The sequence below is a fragment of the Pinus tabuliformis genome, chromosome 9 (assembly GCF_031772625.1).
Source record: "Pinus tabuliformis cultivar Carrire ecotype Pingquan chromosome 9, CPIR1, whole genome shotgun sequence".
Lineage (NCBI taxonomy): Eukaryota > Viridiplantae > Streptophyta > Pinopsida > Pinales > Pinaceae > Pinus > Pinus tabuliformis.
Window position 1 is genome coordinate 1,701,430,901 of NC_142307.1, and position 16,503 is coordinate 1,701,447,403.

The following is a 16,503-nucleotide window of genomic DNA, read 5'->3' on the forward strand; positions in this document are numbered from 1 at the left end:
AGGATTTCCCCAAATATGGATGGTATGGCAAGACCATGGTGATGTGACCGGTGAATGAAACAACCCAACCCGAATGTGATACGGAGGAAAAGTGTCATGTTCAAGAGCGACCTGCTACCATCAAAGTTTTCTTGATTTTTTCCCAATTTTTCCCCAGTCATTGCTGAACAGTACCTCTTTATTTTTGTCAAGCTTGAGGAGGATAACATATGCTTGTTCTATAACCTACCCTTTAGGCAAGCCCATCGCTATGTTTTAACGAGCCTAGCGATAGTGAAACTCGTTCTCGTCTAAAGACAAGTTTGTCGCTATTTAATAATTTTAACAAGTCTAATGACAAGGATAACTCGGTCCTTTTCATTTTTAGAGAGTCTGAAAAGGTACATAAAGTTAACTCCAAAATTCCTTTTTCGTCATCTAATCCCTTAAGTCTGAAAAAGTATAAAACAATACAAAAGGGATGAGTTTTCGATATCTTTAATGAGCCGAACAAAACAAGTGCTCGATCTTTTTGTGCAATAATCCCTCAGGTCCAAAAAGATTAAAATCTAGAGGAGGGATAGCTCTTCCCGTCCTTTAACGAGCTGGAAGGCCAAAACTCGGCAATCTTTTCATATTTTACGAGTCAATTGAAAAGAGCTTAAAGAAGACTCGTCTTTTGAGGAACGAGTGATAAACAGGGATAGCAACTAATTCTAGGTACAGGTTGGAATTTTCCAATCACGGCGGTGTCACAAGGATGGCTAGGTGAAATCACTCTTCGCAGCTATTCCTCAAAATGGGTAAACAATCATATGGAGGTGAACGATTGGCTAAATGGAAAGTGGAGGTGGCAGGTGCAAACATGACCAACGCTTTAACGGCTGATAAATTACATTCACAGCGGTCATTTACCGGGATAGGTTCATTTTTTAGTTAAAAATGAGCTTAAACTCTGGAGGAAACATTGCTCACTGCTTATATTTATTTTTTAACGAGCATGAAGACCGCGTTAAAACTGCTCGGATCTTGCGGTTATTTTTTAACGAGCATGAACTTTATGCTAAAACTGCTCGATTACCCAGTCTTTTGATAAGAGTGTCTCATCAAGATTCTATTTTTTATGGAGCTTCATCTCACTAAGCTTTGCTCCCCATCCTTTCTTTATGCAAGTTCAGAAACGGCTAATCCTACGAGTTTAAAGGGTTAGACCTACAGGTTTAAAGGGAGGACCTAAAAATTTAAAAAATAAATAGTCGCCCCTTGCTTGCATTCCAAAAGGTTTGCATGCCCCCAGGTATAAAATAGAGTTTCAAGGTTACCTCTACTTACCCTCCGCCAAAACATTTGTTTTAATCGAGAGAGGCTTACCTCTTTCAGGTTACCCAAAGATTGTCTCGTTAATCTTTCAAACAAAACACTTCCTCCGCAATGTCTACCGAAATAGACAAGGGTGAATGACTCGTGTCAAACACGTAACTTTGACAAAAGAATCCTATTCTAGAAGAACCCCTCTTCCAACTGTTAGCGCTTGAGATTTCACCCTAGGCTGAGGAAGGTAAACCTTCAAGGCAACATCAAACCATTTCACCTCGTAGCTAGCCCTACGGGGTATGAGAAGGCTCTCTCCAGTAAATCTCAGTAAAATATTCAATGGACAGAGATGACCAATACAGTGACACTGATATTAGGCTAGTAAACTGATTAAAAGGTTGATTTGAAGTTTTTTGGGGTTTTTGGTGGCAATTGGAGGGAGTGCATTCAGGGTGCGGGGATTTGACACAGTTTCTGCAGGTGGGTCTTTGGGGAAAGGTAGGAGTTTGTGCTGATGCCTTTAGCTGAGATGGATGATCAAGGAAGAAAAAAGAGAAGCTAAAGAGGGCAAACAATGACTTTGAATCCTCTCTAGATAGTGGAAAACATAAGCATTAAACAAATTTGAAAGCTGAGCATGGCAAGCATGAATTCAAACTTTATCACTTCATTTGTTTAATAAGCTGCAGTAAAGAAAGAGATGGAACACATAAACACACTTACAATTACAATAAGAGAACACACCATCAACACAAGAGTCCACAAGAATCCCAATGATGTCTGCAAAACCCTGGTCTTCCTTTTCCTCAAATTGCAGAGATACAAGTAAAATATACAATAGGAGCTTCTCCCTCAAGAGTCCAACCATGAAAATGAGCAAGAGAAGGCATAATATAGATGATCTAACTCCTTTCCCCACCTCTAGGGGTCATGCTCAGCTTCCTAGGAGCTGTTTCAACTAATTCTAAACTGAGCACTAGATAATAGGCAGTCAAAACAACTTGCCTCTAAAACTTAGGAAACCTATCCATGCATTAAATATTTACCATTTACATCAAAGAATCTTCTAGAAGTGATGAAGGAGAGTAAAAGTATCTAAGTGCCATGAAAATTACAGAAAAATCCATCATTTACATGCCTCAAAAGTCAACCAAGATGAAAACAGTGTTTTGCTGGCCGAACTGGTCAAAACAGGCAAATTTCCCTGACAGGTCGCGCACATCACTCTGACTGGGCGCGCACATTCACAGCTCTGTTTGAGGGCCTTCCCCGTGTCCAAATCAGGTGCAAGATAGCTCATTGGAAAGTTCTACGAGTCTACTTTCCGACCCCACCAGAATATTTGAATTTAGAGTTGATTTGACCCCTCAAAAGTCATTTCTCCCAAGACAGCTTTCTGCAACTCAAAATAGGGGCAGAAAGTCAAGATTTGCATGTATTTTGAGCTTTTGGAAGCCTAAATCTCCATAAAATCTGAAACCCATCCATAGGCAAGTGTATTTTTGCATGCAAATTCCAAAAATGCAAAGTTTTCCCCGTTCTGAGTTGCCCCCATGTATGGTCGCGCGCGCGGTGAGACCAGTCAAATGGCCAAAACCTGTAAAATTCCCAAAAATGCCAAAAATGCTTCAAAACTCTCAAAATTTCTTGAGTTTGCTGCTAGGAGGATGCTAATGAGTATCATGGTGAGTGAGAGAGGCCTCAGCCAAGATACGGAGCGGGTTGGTCTTCTTCTTCCTCTTACGGGCCTCGGACAACCTCCTTTGGAACATCTTCATTTTCGCCTTGCAAACATGCATCCTCGCCGAATAGTAATTCTTCATGTTCCGTAGCAACCTCTTGTCCTCGTTTGCCTTCTCTAACAGCCTCTGCAAGTGTGCATTCACACGGATAAGCATGGATTCCCTCTCCTTGGCCAGCAAGTCACCGGGCCTCCTACAGTTGATGACTCGGTCACTTCGAATCCTCCACAGCTCATCCAACTCTTTCTCATCCTCAAGTTGCTTGTTGCGTTGCTCAAGATAGTTTATTTTCCATTGGGCCATGTCGAGCTTCTGCTGTAACAAGCAGTTTTCCGCCTCTCTTTGTCGGATGATCTCATGCAAATCTGAAGTGGGGGAGCGAGCATCAAGATTAATGATGTTAACCTATGTGTCACCGGCGCTCTCCTCCTCTATCATGGGCTGTTTGCCCTCCCATACTGCTGATGGAGAACGCGAGGCCCCTTCCACCTGGTGTGGAGATAACACTCGCTGACCTGTAGATGATGATGGTGAGACCCCTTCCACCTACTGTGGAGAAAGTACTCATCAAGCTGCTGCAAACAAGGTCCTGTGACCTCTCTGTTAGGTGACCTGAGGTGAGGAAGCAACCTGTCTCAGAACAATGATCTCGGGCTGGTGAGATGGACCCCCCTCCTCATAAATGACCTCTGGCTCTGGGTGTGGTTGTGGTGGCACTGTAAAGAACTCATGAGAAATGAAGTCTGCCCATGGAATGCCCTGCTGACTCAACTGATGGGAAACAATGAGCTGGATGAGACCATGATGGCACAAACTCCTATACTGCTGAGCTGGGGACCGCCTCTGGAACACGGACACCATCCTCTAAATGTCCTGGAAGAAGAAAACCTGGATGTTCATCATCCTCACTCGGGTAAAGTGCATCAACAGGCGAATGTGATAAGAGAAGACCTGTGAAAATCTCCCCTCACATGTGAAGTAATGCATGATAAGCCGCATGATCGGAGCATACTCCCCCCGGAGGAATCTGGAAGGAAAGAACCCGGACAAGTGGCTCATGAATGCTGGCCTGACATATGGCTCAAAATAAACATAATCCAGCATTTTGCGCTTGGGCCACACCTCACCCACATTTGGTATCTCGGTAGCCTCTGAAATCACCTCCGGAGATAGCACAAAATTCACCCCTGCAAGAGTGACCTGCCCATCATGAAGGTGCAAAAAAAATAAGCGGGCCAACTCTCTGTGGTGCTGAATCTGGGCAAGCCTCTCACAGAACTGAAAACATGACATATAACGGAAACAATTCACTGCCAAAGGGCAGGCCTGTAATTCTGCTAAAGATGTGGGCTCTTCTCTCTTATGATGACCACCTTTGCCACCCCTACGAGGCCTCTGTTGTACCTCAACCTCTGTGGAAGAAGACCGGTCATCACCTTGCTCATAGGTTTCAGTGGTTGACATGGTGCTTTTGAGCAAAGTGGAGAAAATAGACAAAGTTAACTGCTGCCCTTGCCTGCAAAAATGCTGAGTTGTATGCTGTTTTCAAGGGGAACAAAATCATGAAGGAAATGTTAGGGAAGGGGATTTTTCATAAGGAAAGGGAAACATATAAAAATAGGGAATTTCTAAGGGACAATTCACAAACTGTCAAACATACAATCTCATCTTAATCACCGGGAAATCATTTGCAAAGAAATGTTTTTATTAGGGAAACATGGATGATAATAACCAAGGGAAATGATATACATGCTCAACAGGGGGTAAGGGACAACATGTATAACAGGGGTATGGGGCAGCATAGATCACTAGCATCAACAACTTGCTCTTTGATTTTTGTCTTTTGACTGTACATTATAAGGCATACTCTGTTTTTCAAGGGATTCATGTACATTTGATGCTAAGGGAAACAAGGGATTCTTTTACATTTGTCATAGGGGAAGGAGGGCTTTATTTACATTTTTGTCAAAAGGGGAAAAGGGATTTCATTGACAACTTCAAAAGGGAAAAGAGTTGTATTGAAACAAGGATATTTAGGGGATAGAAGGGAAAAGGAAAAACAGGGTTTGGTTTTGGGAGACACAGCAACATTATTTTTGTAATGAATACTCAAAGCAATATGTCTTTTTGATAAATATACACAGCTGCATTGTCTTTGTTTTTGCTTTGAATATACACAACAAATATGTTCTCTGTTTTGTAATGACTATGCACAGTCATTTTGCCTTTCTTTTAGTTTTTGTCATTTTGCCATCATATTGCCTTTTTCTTTTTGCACATCATTTTATTCTTGCTGTGTTTATTTGTTATCCTTGCTGTGTGAAGGACGTTAGGGTTTTGGGTAGATTAGATGGAGGGCATTAGGGTTTAGGGAATGTATGTGAGGGAGGGATAGGGTTTAGGTATTGGGGATGGGAAATTTAACATTCTTTGCAAATGACATAAGATAGAGACATATCATAACAATTGTGAATTTAATGGGAAACAATGGAGGGAATAAATGGGAGTTTAAAACCTTGAAAAAGAACACCAACCCTAGCATAATTCCTACATGAACAAGCAATAACTAAAATCCATTCCTCTTTACATTCTTGGTAGCAAATATATATAAGCACAAGCCCAACATCCTTGATTTCAAGCATCCAGCATGTTAGAAGACCCTACCTCGATCAATTTAGCAAGCAAGAGGGCGATTGAGCAAATTTGAAGTGGTTTTGTGGAAGACAATTTGACTGGTCGCGCACGGGCTTTGACTGGTCGCGCACAGCCTGACTGGTCGCGCCTGTTAGGAATTAACACTGCGGAGGAGCTGCTGACTGGTCGCGCACAACTCCTGAGTGGTCGCGCACCTGAAAATGACCCAAATTCTCTGCAATTCGCCTCCTTTCGCCTTCTTTGCCCTCTCACTCTTCTTTGCAAGCTCTTAGATGCACAATGAGGGTGTTTTAGAGGGAATTTGACTCTTTATAAGCCCAATTTGAAAAAATTTACTTACCAAACCCACTTTCTAATGTTTTGTTTTGACATTCTCTTTAACACAGTTTTGAGTTTGCTTTGTCCCGAATTTGACTTTTTGGGTGCTTTAACTCCGTTCTTTTTGCAGATTGACCATCTGATGGACTCTAGTGAGGAGACCAGGGTTATTGCCAGCATTTTGAAGAATTTTGAAAATTTCCTTATTTTTTGCAAAATTGACATGACCTTGGCTTTAAAAACATGGTTTTTAAATCTAAGGTATAAATGAGCTGTACCTGATGAAAATATCCATGAAACATATTTACATACCTCCTTCCAGCTTGCTGGGGACCCATGGACCTCTGACTCATGATCTTGCAATGACATTTGACCGAAACCCTAGACCTAAGACTTTGGACTTCAGGACAAAACAAAACAAGCGTGACACAAGTTCATTAACTGATATGACCTGATCTAGCAAAGCCAAGAAGGGAACAAGGACCAGCTCCTCCATCAGTTTTATGGCATGCCTAATGGAATGCAAAACTGACATCGATGAGACACCTACTTATGCATATGCAAAGAGTTTTTTGATCACTGATGGAGGGCATCATGACCGACACTAACACCAACCACGGATGGGGTACGGACTAGTCATATTCTCCCGCGGAAACCTACCCTATACCCAAAGTTTTCCTGCCAAAGCAGGCCAGGAGGCATGCCCCATGGGTTCCAGTCATATCCTCCCGGATTACTCGCGCTCATCAGGAGGACGGACCGTGGGTTGAGACACTTCTTGCATGAATAGACCATTTAGGGATGGCACATGACTACTTGCGATGTGTGATCCGGGAAACGAAAGTTGGTCTACGAGCTTGACCATTCTTCCTTCATGCGGAAAACACATTACTCTAAAGAGTGAGGAGACTACAGCTCCCATGCAATATACATAGTCTCGTCCAAGGAGTAGGTTATAATCCACGGGTCCTTGAACGACCATCACGATCATTTGAATAGTCTTCCGTTTCAATTTTATAGGCACATTGGGGAGGATCCCTAAAGGTCGACTGGTTCCTTTATCCAAACCTGATAGATTTCTCATCTCAGATAAAAGTGTTGGCGAACCAAGCGATTTCCAAGCAATAGACGAAAGGATACTCATAGATGCCCCCTCATCAATGATAGTGCCAGCCATTACCATTCTGTATATTTGACCAATAATTCCGAATGGCACACTGGCTGGCAACCGGGGTCTGCCTAGTTGGTTCCAATCAAAGGACACAACCAGGTTGCTTGGTGGTGGGACCGAATATACGGCCGGATAACGCTCTGATGAACTTCCTTCCTACGACAAAGGAATGGTGGCATTGCCCCCTTGATCATCAGAGTCAGTGTTGATGAAGAGAACCTGGACGGTGTCGTCTGTATTCTCCTCTGTGATGGTGTCATTCGAAGATGGAGCCTCTGAAGGCAAAACCGGGTCAACTGCTGTATCAACCTTTTGACTTTCGTCAGGCATGGATCCAGATGGTTCTTCTTCAATGACAGGTGCTTCGACTGACCATCTAAGTGGCTCAGCCGGATTCTCAACTAGTGAGGGACTTGGCAGGAGTCTTTGATATCCAGGAGGAAGATTCGCTCGTAAAATTGGACGATCTTCCAGAAATCTTTTTGCCTCATCTAAGAAGGGACAACGGTGGATGGCGTGATCGCCTTCACACAGTCTGCAGGGAAATTTAACTCTCCCATTCTATCCTGGAGCTTCACTCCCACTAGTTGACGGTGAGCAGTCGACATGGCTATCATAGGTCGATGCTCCCGAATTGTGCAAATGGGGGGACCAGTCTCTTAGTATCCGTGGGATACAAGGACAATCTCTATGGAAGTGGTCTCCCCTGCAGATGGCGCATGGCGATTTAGGCCTTACGAGTGAGGTGTGTAGATTTTTGTTAGATGGCATTTGTTTGCCCCTAGTCGCCTTAGGCTCCTTCTTCTTCTTTTCTTTCTTCTTCTTCTCCTTCTTCTCCTTAGGAACCCGATTTTTTGATCGACCAGTTCCGTCAAGCGAAGAGGAAGGAGGGGAGGAAGATGAAGTGGAAGGCTAGGAGGCAACTCTTTTCTGATCTAACTGTTGACTCAACTGTTCACGAGTGGTGGAATTCTGAACGACATTGGTTGAAAAGAGCCAAACTGGTAGACCAATTGTCAGTCCTGGAAGCGACAATGTGGCCATGTGGGGCGCACCAACATCTCCCCAAGAGGAGAAGGGACTAGGATTTCCACCCAAGGGAACTCCTTGGTTGGTTTGCTCTATCTTTTCAACCTAAAGATCAACGCAGGATTAAAGGGTGATTGTTCCGTTTAAAATAAATTGTTAACGACACTTTAGACAAAACTTGCTTTTTCACTTTTAAAGAGTCGAGAAAAAGCTAAAGATGACTCTAGTCTCCTTCGATGTTTTAACGAGCCCGAAGTGACAAATGCTCGGATGGACTTTTTATGTTATAGAGTCTGAAAAAGGCCAAAAGAAACTGCTCTGGAGATCTAGGCAGAGGGTGTGCCAAACTTTTCGCAAACCACAGAATACTTTTTATGGTACGGGTGGTCAATCTTCGTGAATGCTGTGTTCACTGCATTGCGATCAGTAGGGCAGCCAACACGGCTTCCTAAGGATAAAAGATATTTCCCTATAGGGGTCTCGCAATATATACGCGACGGTACGTGGGAACACAAATCTGTACTAGCGCTACCGTCTCTCAGGAGGAATCACCCACCTTCTTAGAGATCGACAGTCACTAGGCTTAATGACGCCGGAACACATCTCTAGCCTAGACCTCTATGTTGTGCGTTATGTTACAAAGCGTTGTTAGGTTCATTCAGTTTATTTTAGGTTGATCTTTTTAAAGTTTGCCTTTCAAGGTTCACCACGAGATGTATGATACCAATTCCTAAATGCAGTCTAAGATGATAAGCAAGCTTTACAATCTTTCAACTTTGAAAATCCTAGCTACTAAGGGAAAAGAGAGCGACTATATTTTCTCAAAGAGCAAACAACACGCTCTAATGCACTTTCCCTAAATCCAACATGCAAACTATCAAATGCAAAATGCACAATGCAGGTGTTTGTTTTCAACTTTTTTAGTATAAATGCCTACAAAGAAAGCTTTTTGCACAACTTTGAATTTGCTTTTAAGATGATCAATATAAACAAGTTCACTTTCTTTGAAATCAACAAGGGTAGAAGAGATTACAATCACTTTGTGATTTTCGAAATAAAGACTCGTTTTGATACTTTGAAAAGAACAAATTCAAACCAATAAGCAAAAGTAAAACTATAATCAATCTGAACACACAGCCAATGAACTCTCTTCTAAGATCACTATCAATCAGATCTGAATCAAAGGCTACAGGATGATCACTCTACTCATGCAAAGGAAGACTGTAAATGATGCCACAAACACATAAAAAAATTCACAATCTTTTTGTACAAAAATGAGGCGGAATTCAAGAAAAGAAAAGGTTTATCAAACTGGCACCTATGCTGGTTAAAGGCTGCAAAAATAGAGATCAAAACAGGGCAAAAGAGGACAAAGAACCCCAGCTGCACAAAGCCACACTGGTTCAGCACAGGTCTAACACTGTCAGTTTGACATTCAGCGCAGGTAGCCCCTTCGGGACCTGCGTTGAAATGCAGACTGCCTTCACAGTGTCTGCGCTGAAGAGAGAAACTCTCGTTTCCCTTGGTTTCTGGGTCACAAAATGCTCAAAAATCAAGTGTTTCAGGCCAAATCAGAAACACAAGCAAGGTATAAACAGAGGGATGCTTTGATAGGGTACTAAAGACTATCACAAGGATCATCAAATCATTTGTGGATCTAGTTTAGATCATAGACAAGTCCAAAAAACTGGATCAAAGAAGCAACTTTTACTTTGCATTTGGGAAAGATGCAGTTCAAGAGTTGCTGTCAAGTCTATGAAGTAAACAAATGACGGAAACACAAATGAAATGAATAAACAAGTTCTTCCCCAGCGGAGTCGCCAATTTGTTGTGGGGAAAAATGCCTATGCAGGACGATCCTATCCACCTAAGGTGTGACAGCGCCTTAGCAACAAATGAATACAGCTATTATGATTTCTTCCTTTATGAAATGTAAAAGAGGGGAGATCGGCAGACTTACCGTTGTCTTCCGGTTGTCCCTCGAACTAGATCCTCTTCTCTTTGTGTGTCCACAGCTACTTGCCTCCTCGCTTGCTCAAGAGAATAGCTACTTGAATCCCACGAGATCACAAGAGAACAGCTACCTGTGACAAGAGAGCAGCTACTTGCGACAAGAGAAGAACACAATACAAAGGCAAATATACATATTCATAAATGATTCAGGATTAGAAGTAAATCAAATATACCAATGCAATCATACAAAATACACCAGCATATAGGAAAGAATCAAGATAGCTTTATTGAAAGTAACAGGATTCAAGAAGAGATACAACCCATAGGGCTCCAACCCAGCATCTCCTTCCCAGCAGAATGGAATTCCTTCTTCAGCTCCCTTCAAAGCATAACACACCCAATGTTTCTAGCCACAAACCAACAGCAATTCTTTGCAAATACCAAATTCCAGCCTCCTTGATCTCATGTAGGAGAGATCTATATATAGGGATATTGGAGAGAGGATGAGTCAGCTTGAGATCTGACTAGTGTCCTCTCCCTCTGTTAGTTCTTGAGTCCACTTGGAGGTTCTTGCTTCCACTTGGAGATTTGGAACCTCTTACTCATCACCAGTCGAATTCCCTGATGCAAGTGTCATGAGCCTGCCACTTGTCCAGTTACGCTCAGCGCAGGTAGCCTTTGTTGCAGTTGACATTCAACGCAGGTAGACAGTGGAGCAGTTGACATTCAGCGCAGATGCTCAGTGGAGCAGTTGACATGATCCAGAATTGCCTTGTTTTTGAGTGTTTTCAGGTGGAGAACTTTTGTGAATTGCTGTGGTTTTCTGGCCTTGTTCCTCTAGGGGTAGGAACAACATGTTTAGGGACTTTGGATCCCTTGATTATTGACATTTCATGCTCAGTGATGCAAGGCACAAAAATGTCTATAACATGGTCATGCTAACAACCTCTCCCTTGCCCTAAAAACCCTCAAAAAACCCAGATTTCCGCCCTTATCCTAATTTTTTATGCACAAATCGCTATACCCCCACTCATAAACCCTCAAAAACCCATGTTTTACCCATTTTGCTAAAGTCCCGAGTGCAAATACATTAACCCGCGCTCATCAAACCCTATAACCCACTTTTCCTAAAGTCTAAAAAACCCCCGCCGCGCTATATTTAAATCAGAATATTCCCGCAGATATCCCTGCCCACTAACCTGTCGTCGCCCCATCCTTCCCGCCAGCCGTCCGATCGTCCTGCGCCCAGATCAACGACTGGCGGGCCTTCCTGTCCCCCGACGTGACTAAAGGTTAGCATCCGGGAGATGGGCGGTATTGCCGCCGTACTCCCGCCACGCATCACCTCCTGGGCTGTGGCGGAGCCCCTCTCCCCAAAACTGCCCTGGCGCTAAGGCGGTGCACCCAAAACCATTTACCACTCCTGTGCAATGACGTCACCTGCCTGCGTCACCCCCCTGCCCAGTCACCATGACACGTCATCCGCCTGTGTGGCCTCCTGTCACTGTACCGCTGAGTCACCCTGCCACGTGCCTTGCCACCGTGTCACCTGTTGTACTGCCACATCACCTCCGTACATGATGACGTCATCATGCTGATGTCATCCCGCCACGTCATCTTGCTGACGTCACCCGCCGTACAAAGTCCCGTCATGCTGACGTCATCATCAGTTTTTAGCGCGAAGGGTGAAAATCACACTCCGGAGCCCCCGAATCAGTTTCTAAGGCAGTTTTTGATAGCGCAAATCACTTATCGTTGGATAAAATAGGCCTGAATGGGGAATCTTTAGGGAATATTTTCATCATTCAGCCCCCAGCAAGCCCGAAAGGCGTCGAATGACCCGTTTTTCTTCGCGAAGCATTCAGGAAGGAGCCCAAGACATTTTTAAGGAAGACAGAGCCGAACAGCGGCCATTAAATGCTTATTTAACGCATAGCACATCAGAACAGCATCCAAATTTATTGTCAAAGAATATCAGAGGAAGAACAAGAGCCAAAGAGTATCAGTCGAAGATTTTTTAGGGGCTTGAAGCACCTGTACATTGATGAGCCCCCCAGAAAGTCAAATCAAGAGGCGTAAGCCCATCCTTGCCCTCAAATCACAGTTAAAGCTTTAAATGAAGACAGACAACAAAGAAGCAAAAACCCATACACATTTATTGCAAAAATCACTGCACCAAGCCACCGAGGACTACATCATTTACTCAGTTTTGATACAGCCGCCCTCAGCGCAGCCCGAGATATTTTCATGCATTTATTTCTGATAGAATTAGGTCAATTAATCATTTTTTATGACCTATTTTAGGTCAAGATGTAATAAAAGCAGTTGTAGGGAGTTTTTCCCTATATATACTGCTCTCTACATTGTTTCAAGCGTTGGTCAATTGAGAATTTTCACTAGAGACTCGCATTGTATACCTGAGTTTTTTGTATAACCAAAGATTGCTGAAAGCTTGGAGAGCAAACTGCCTGTTGTTAATGAATGTTTTGAAGACCTGAAGATGGAATCCTTGTGCTGCAGCCTGAAACAATAAGTGCATCTTACCTCTGTTTTATTGTTTACCACTGTCTAAATAACAGGAAGAAAGAATAGCTTAGAATTTGTTTAAATACACTCTATGCTCAATTTCTGCTATTTCTGTATGTTTTCCTCTGAATGAATTGGTTATGAATATGAATTCCTCCTGGCTCATATTTACCCCGATTCACCTGTGTTTGCCAATTATCTAGGGATTCTTTACTACCCCTATGTAGAGCTCTGTTACCTACATTTGTTAAGCTGATTGAGAGATTCTTAACTGCCTCTTGTTACTTAGCATTCTTTCCATCATTTAAACCTGAAACATTGTTTCATGCGCAACTATCTTGCTCCATTTTCCCTTATTGTGACCAAGGAAATGCACCAGCAGTCCTCCTCCTCGAATCCACGCCCAATGGTTTGAAACACTCAGACTGTGTTATGCCTCTCTACCTGAAACATCAATTTTCCCACCAAAACAGAACAAAAAACCCCTGAACTCAATAGCTAGCCTAAGATCAATTTCAACAAAGCTAAATCCCAAAGAGATAGCCCGCTCTGTTTGCAGGTGGGCTAGAACCTGCAATCCAAAGTTGGTTTGTGGTTACCTTGGCCGTATCCCTTACTCCAACCTAGGGACAACCTGAGTGATAACACATGTAAGCATTTCTTCAAACATTTTACATGAAAACTATTTGCATACAAGTAAGCATATATCAACTACAACAATACTATTACACATCAATACTATCCCCAACCACAAACATCATACTCATTGGGGTATTTTATCAAACATTTTATGCAATTAATCATTGAACCATTTAAGCATTTCATCAAACACTTGGCATGCAAACTAATATAGTGGACGATTCAATGCATATATCATAAAATGTATTAGTAAAAGTATGGAAATTGAACCATATGATTAGGGGTATTTTACCTGACTATGGTTCGATTTTCAACTTCTGAGATTTCATAGATGAAAAGGTATAACAAAAATACCAACACAATCACATTTGGTGCAAAATTCTAATAGTATCCAGAAAGCTTGACTTCTAATGGTCATATATCCTAAAATATAGTGAATAAATGTCTAAAATTTTATCACAATATCAATGGGATTTCTCCTCATAGTGGAACAAATTTCAGCTCCTGAGAATTCCCATACGAAATGTTATAGCAAAAATGTTAGCGTGACTTGTTTGAGGCTTGATTTTATGAGCATTTAGAAGGCTTGACTCCCTCTACTCATATCTCCTAAAATATTGCGACCCAATATCTAAAATTTCTACCATATAATAAGTGGTATGTCCCCTCAATGTGGATAACTTTTAAGCTTTTGAAATCCTACAGAAGATGAGTTATTACAGAAATTCCAACATGACCTATTTAATGATGCATTGAGGAAGGTCATCTTCCTTAGATCATAATTCCTAGAGTATTGTGAAAAAATATATGAAATTTTTACCACATTATTAGTGGGAGTTACCTTCAATATGGAAAAAATTTGAACTTCTAATATGCTACAAAAGAAAAGTTATAACATATATGAAACAAAGGTCTAAAACTTAACCTTTGTTCTTCATTTCTCCTATAGCCCATCCAATCCAAGTGTTTGAACCATTCTTTGATACCACTTTGCAACACCCTCCAGGGTAAATGTGCATATAAAACAACGTAATAGGAAAAAAAATACAATAAAAATATCAGTCATCAAAATCCATATATACATTAGTATATTTGTGCATGAAAAGCAAGGGAATGAATTTTTCAATAATAAATGCAATGAGCCAACCGGCGATGGGACTACCACGTTCCACCTGACCATAGATTTGCTAAGCCAAGTCTCTCTTCAGCCAATCACCCCCATTCCATATTCCAAGCATGAAAGTGGGACTCATAAAACACATTAGAAACACCAATCAATGTGGATGCCACCAGAGTTCTCCACCTACACCGTGAGGAATTTTAGTGCCTCCTAGTCTATCAAGCTTTACCGTGCATCCGCAGTCTGATCGAGGGATCACTAGGCCCTACACCAAGACATGCTCTACATGGATTAATGAGTGTTGTTGCAACTAGCTTCAAAGGGCATTGATCATTCTTGTCGATTCTCAGATGAAGTACAAAAGTTTATGATCAAATATGCATTCATGACATGTATCTTACATGTTTACCATATGTTTGATGAAATACCTATTACATACTAGTCCTTCTCTGGTCAATATATTGTTCAATTTTTGAATGGTTAGCCATATCATCATGTTATTTATGATTTTGTAAAGTTACAGGCAGTGGTATGGAGGTTTGGCTTAAAAAGTGTCATAGATCACATGATTGCATGCACAAAATAGGTATTTTTGGGCTATAACTGCACACAGGCAGTGTTGTGTGTGAGGTTGGAGCCTAATAACTGCATGCAAAGTGTGTGAAGGGTGCGTTTGGGAGGTAAAGTCATGTACGATGTTGATATGTTGATAGGTTAATATCTCTCTCTCTCTCTCTCTCTCTCTATATATATATATATATATATATATATAGACATTTGCGTGTGGTTGTATGTGTATGTATGTATGTATATATATTGTGCTAATATGGACTGACTTATACAAATGAGTTAACCTCCCCCGAACTTCATTAAGGTATGGTTTGATCTTGTTTTCTATTCTATTTATCTAACATGGTATGCTTGCAGGAAGAAGAATATTAGATATGATGAAAAGAATGGTGAATTACAGTTCATGTGACTCTCCTTACAAATCAGTTGAGTAGAAAGGAGATGAGTATTCTCTTGATATAGAAGATATCTGGTGGGAATATGTGAAGCATGTCAGAGGCATTAAGGTAGAAGATTTGAGTTGGCATGCTTTTAAAAGGCTCTTCAGAAAGAAGTACTTATCTAAGGGATATTATGATGGAGAGGCCAAGGAATTCTATGAGTTGAAGATGGTTTCCATAATAGATGAAGAATACAAGACCAAGTTTCTGGATTTGTTGAGGTATGTGCCCTAGCTAAAGGATGAGAAGATGAAGGTTCAAAGATTCATTAGTGGACTACCATTAGCATTCAAGGATAAGATTGAGTATGATGAGCCTCGGTCATTGGAGGAATTCATCGGGAAATTGAAGCATTGCTATGAGCAGTCGAAGCACAATTCTAAGCCTAAGCATGATTAGAAAGGGAATTAGAAGGTTAAAGGAAAATGGCCTCAAAAGGGAGAAAAACCTTAGGATGTAGGTGAGAAAGGAAATGTGGCTCCTTATAAGAAGTTTAATGCATTTGAGGAGGGACATGGACCTTAGCTTAGAGAGAAGCAGAATAAAGGTAGCGACATAGAATCATTGTAGAGTTGAATTTTTGGCAAATACCATCGCAAGAAGGATTGTCAATTGTACCACAGTTGCAGGCTTTATATCTACAGTGCTCAAGAGGAGAAATAAATTGGCGATGTTTGTTAGAGTATTGCTTGGATCTATGTAGCACTTGATAACAAGAAAGAAGATCATCAGGCATCCATTATTGAGATGGAAGGTAAGATTTGTGATCACATTGTTTCCATTTTGATTGATCCTCGAATTAACTATAGTTATGTTATTCCTGACCTAGTGGATAAGTGTGCCTTGTATAAAGAAGCTCATATGGAGTCTTGGTTGGTGTAGTTGGTTATAAGGACTAAGTAAAGAGTTCATCATTCAGTGAGAGCTTGTGCATTTGAGCTTAATGGTATGCCTACATTAGCACATCTAAATATGCTTCCTTTGGAATCATATAGTATACTTTTGGGCATGGATTGGTTGTTTACTCATTGGACCAAGGTAGAATTT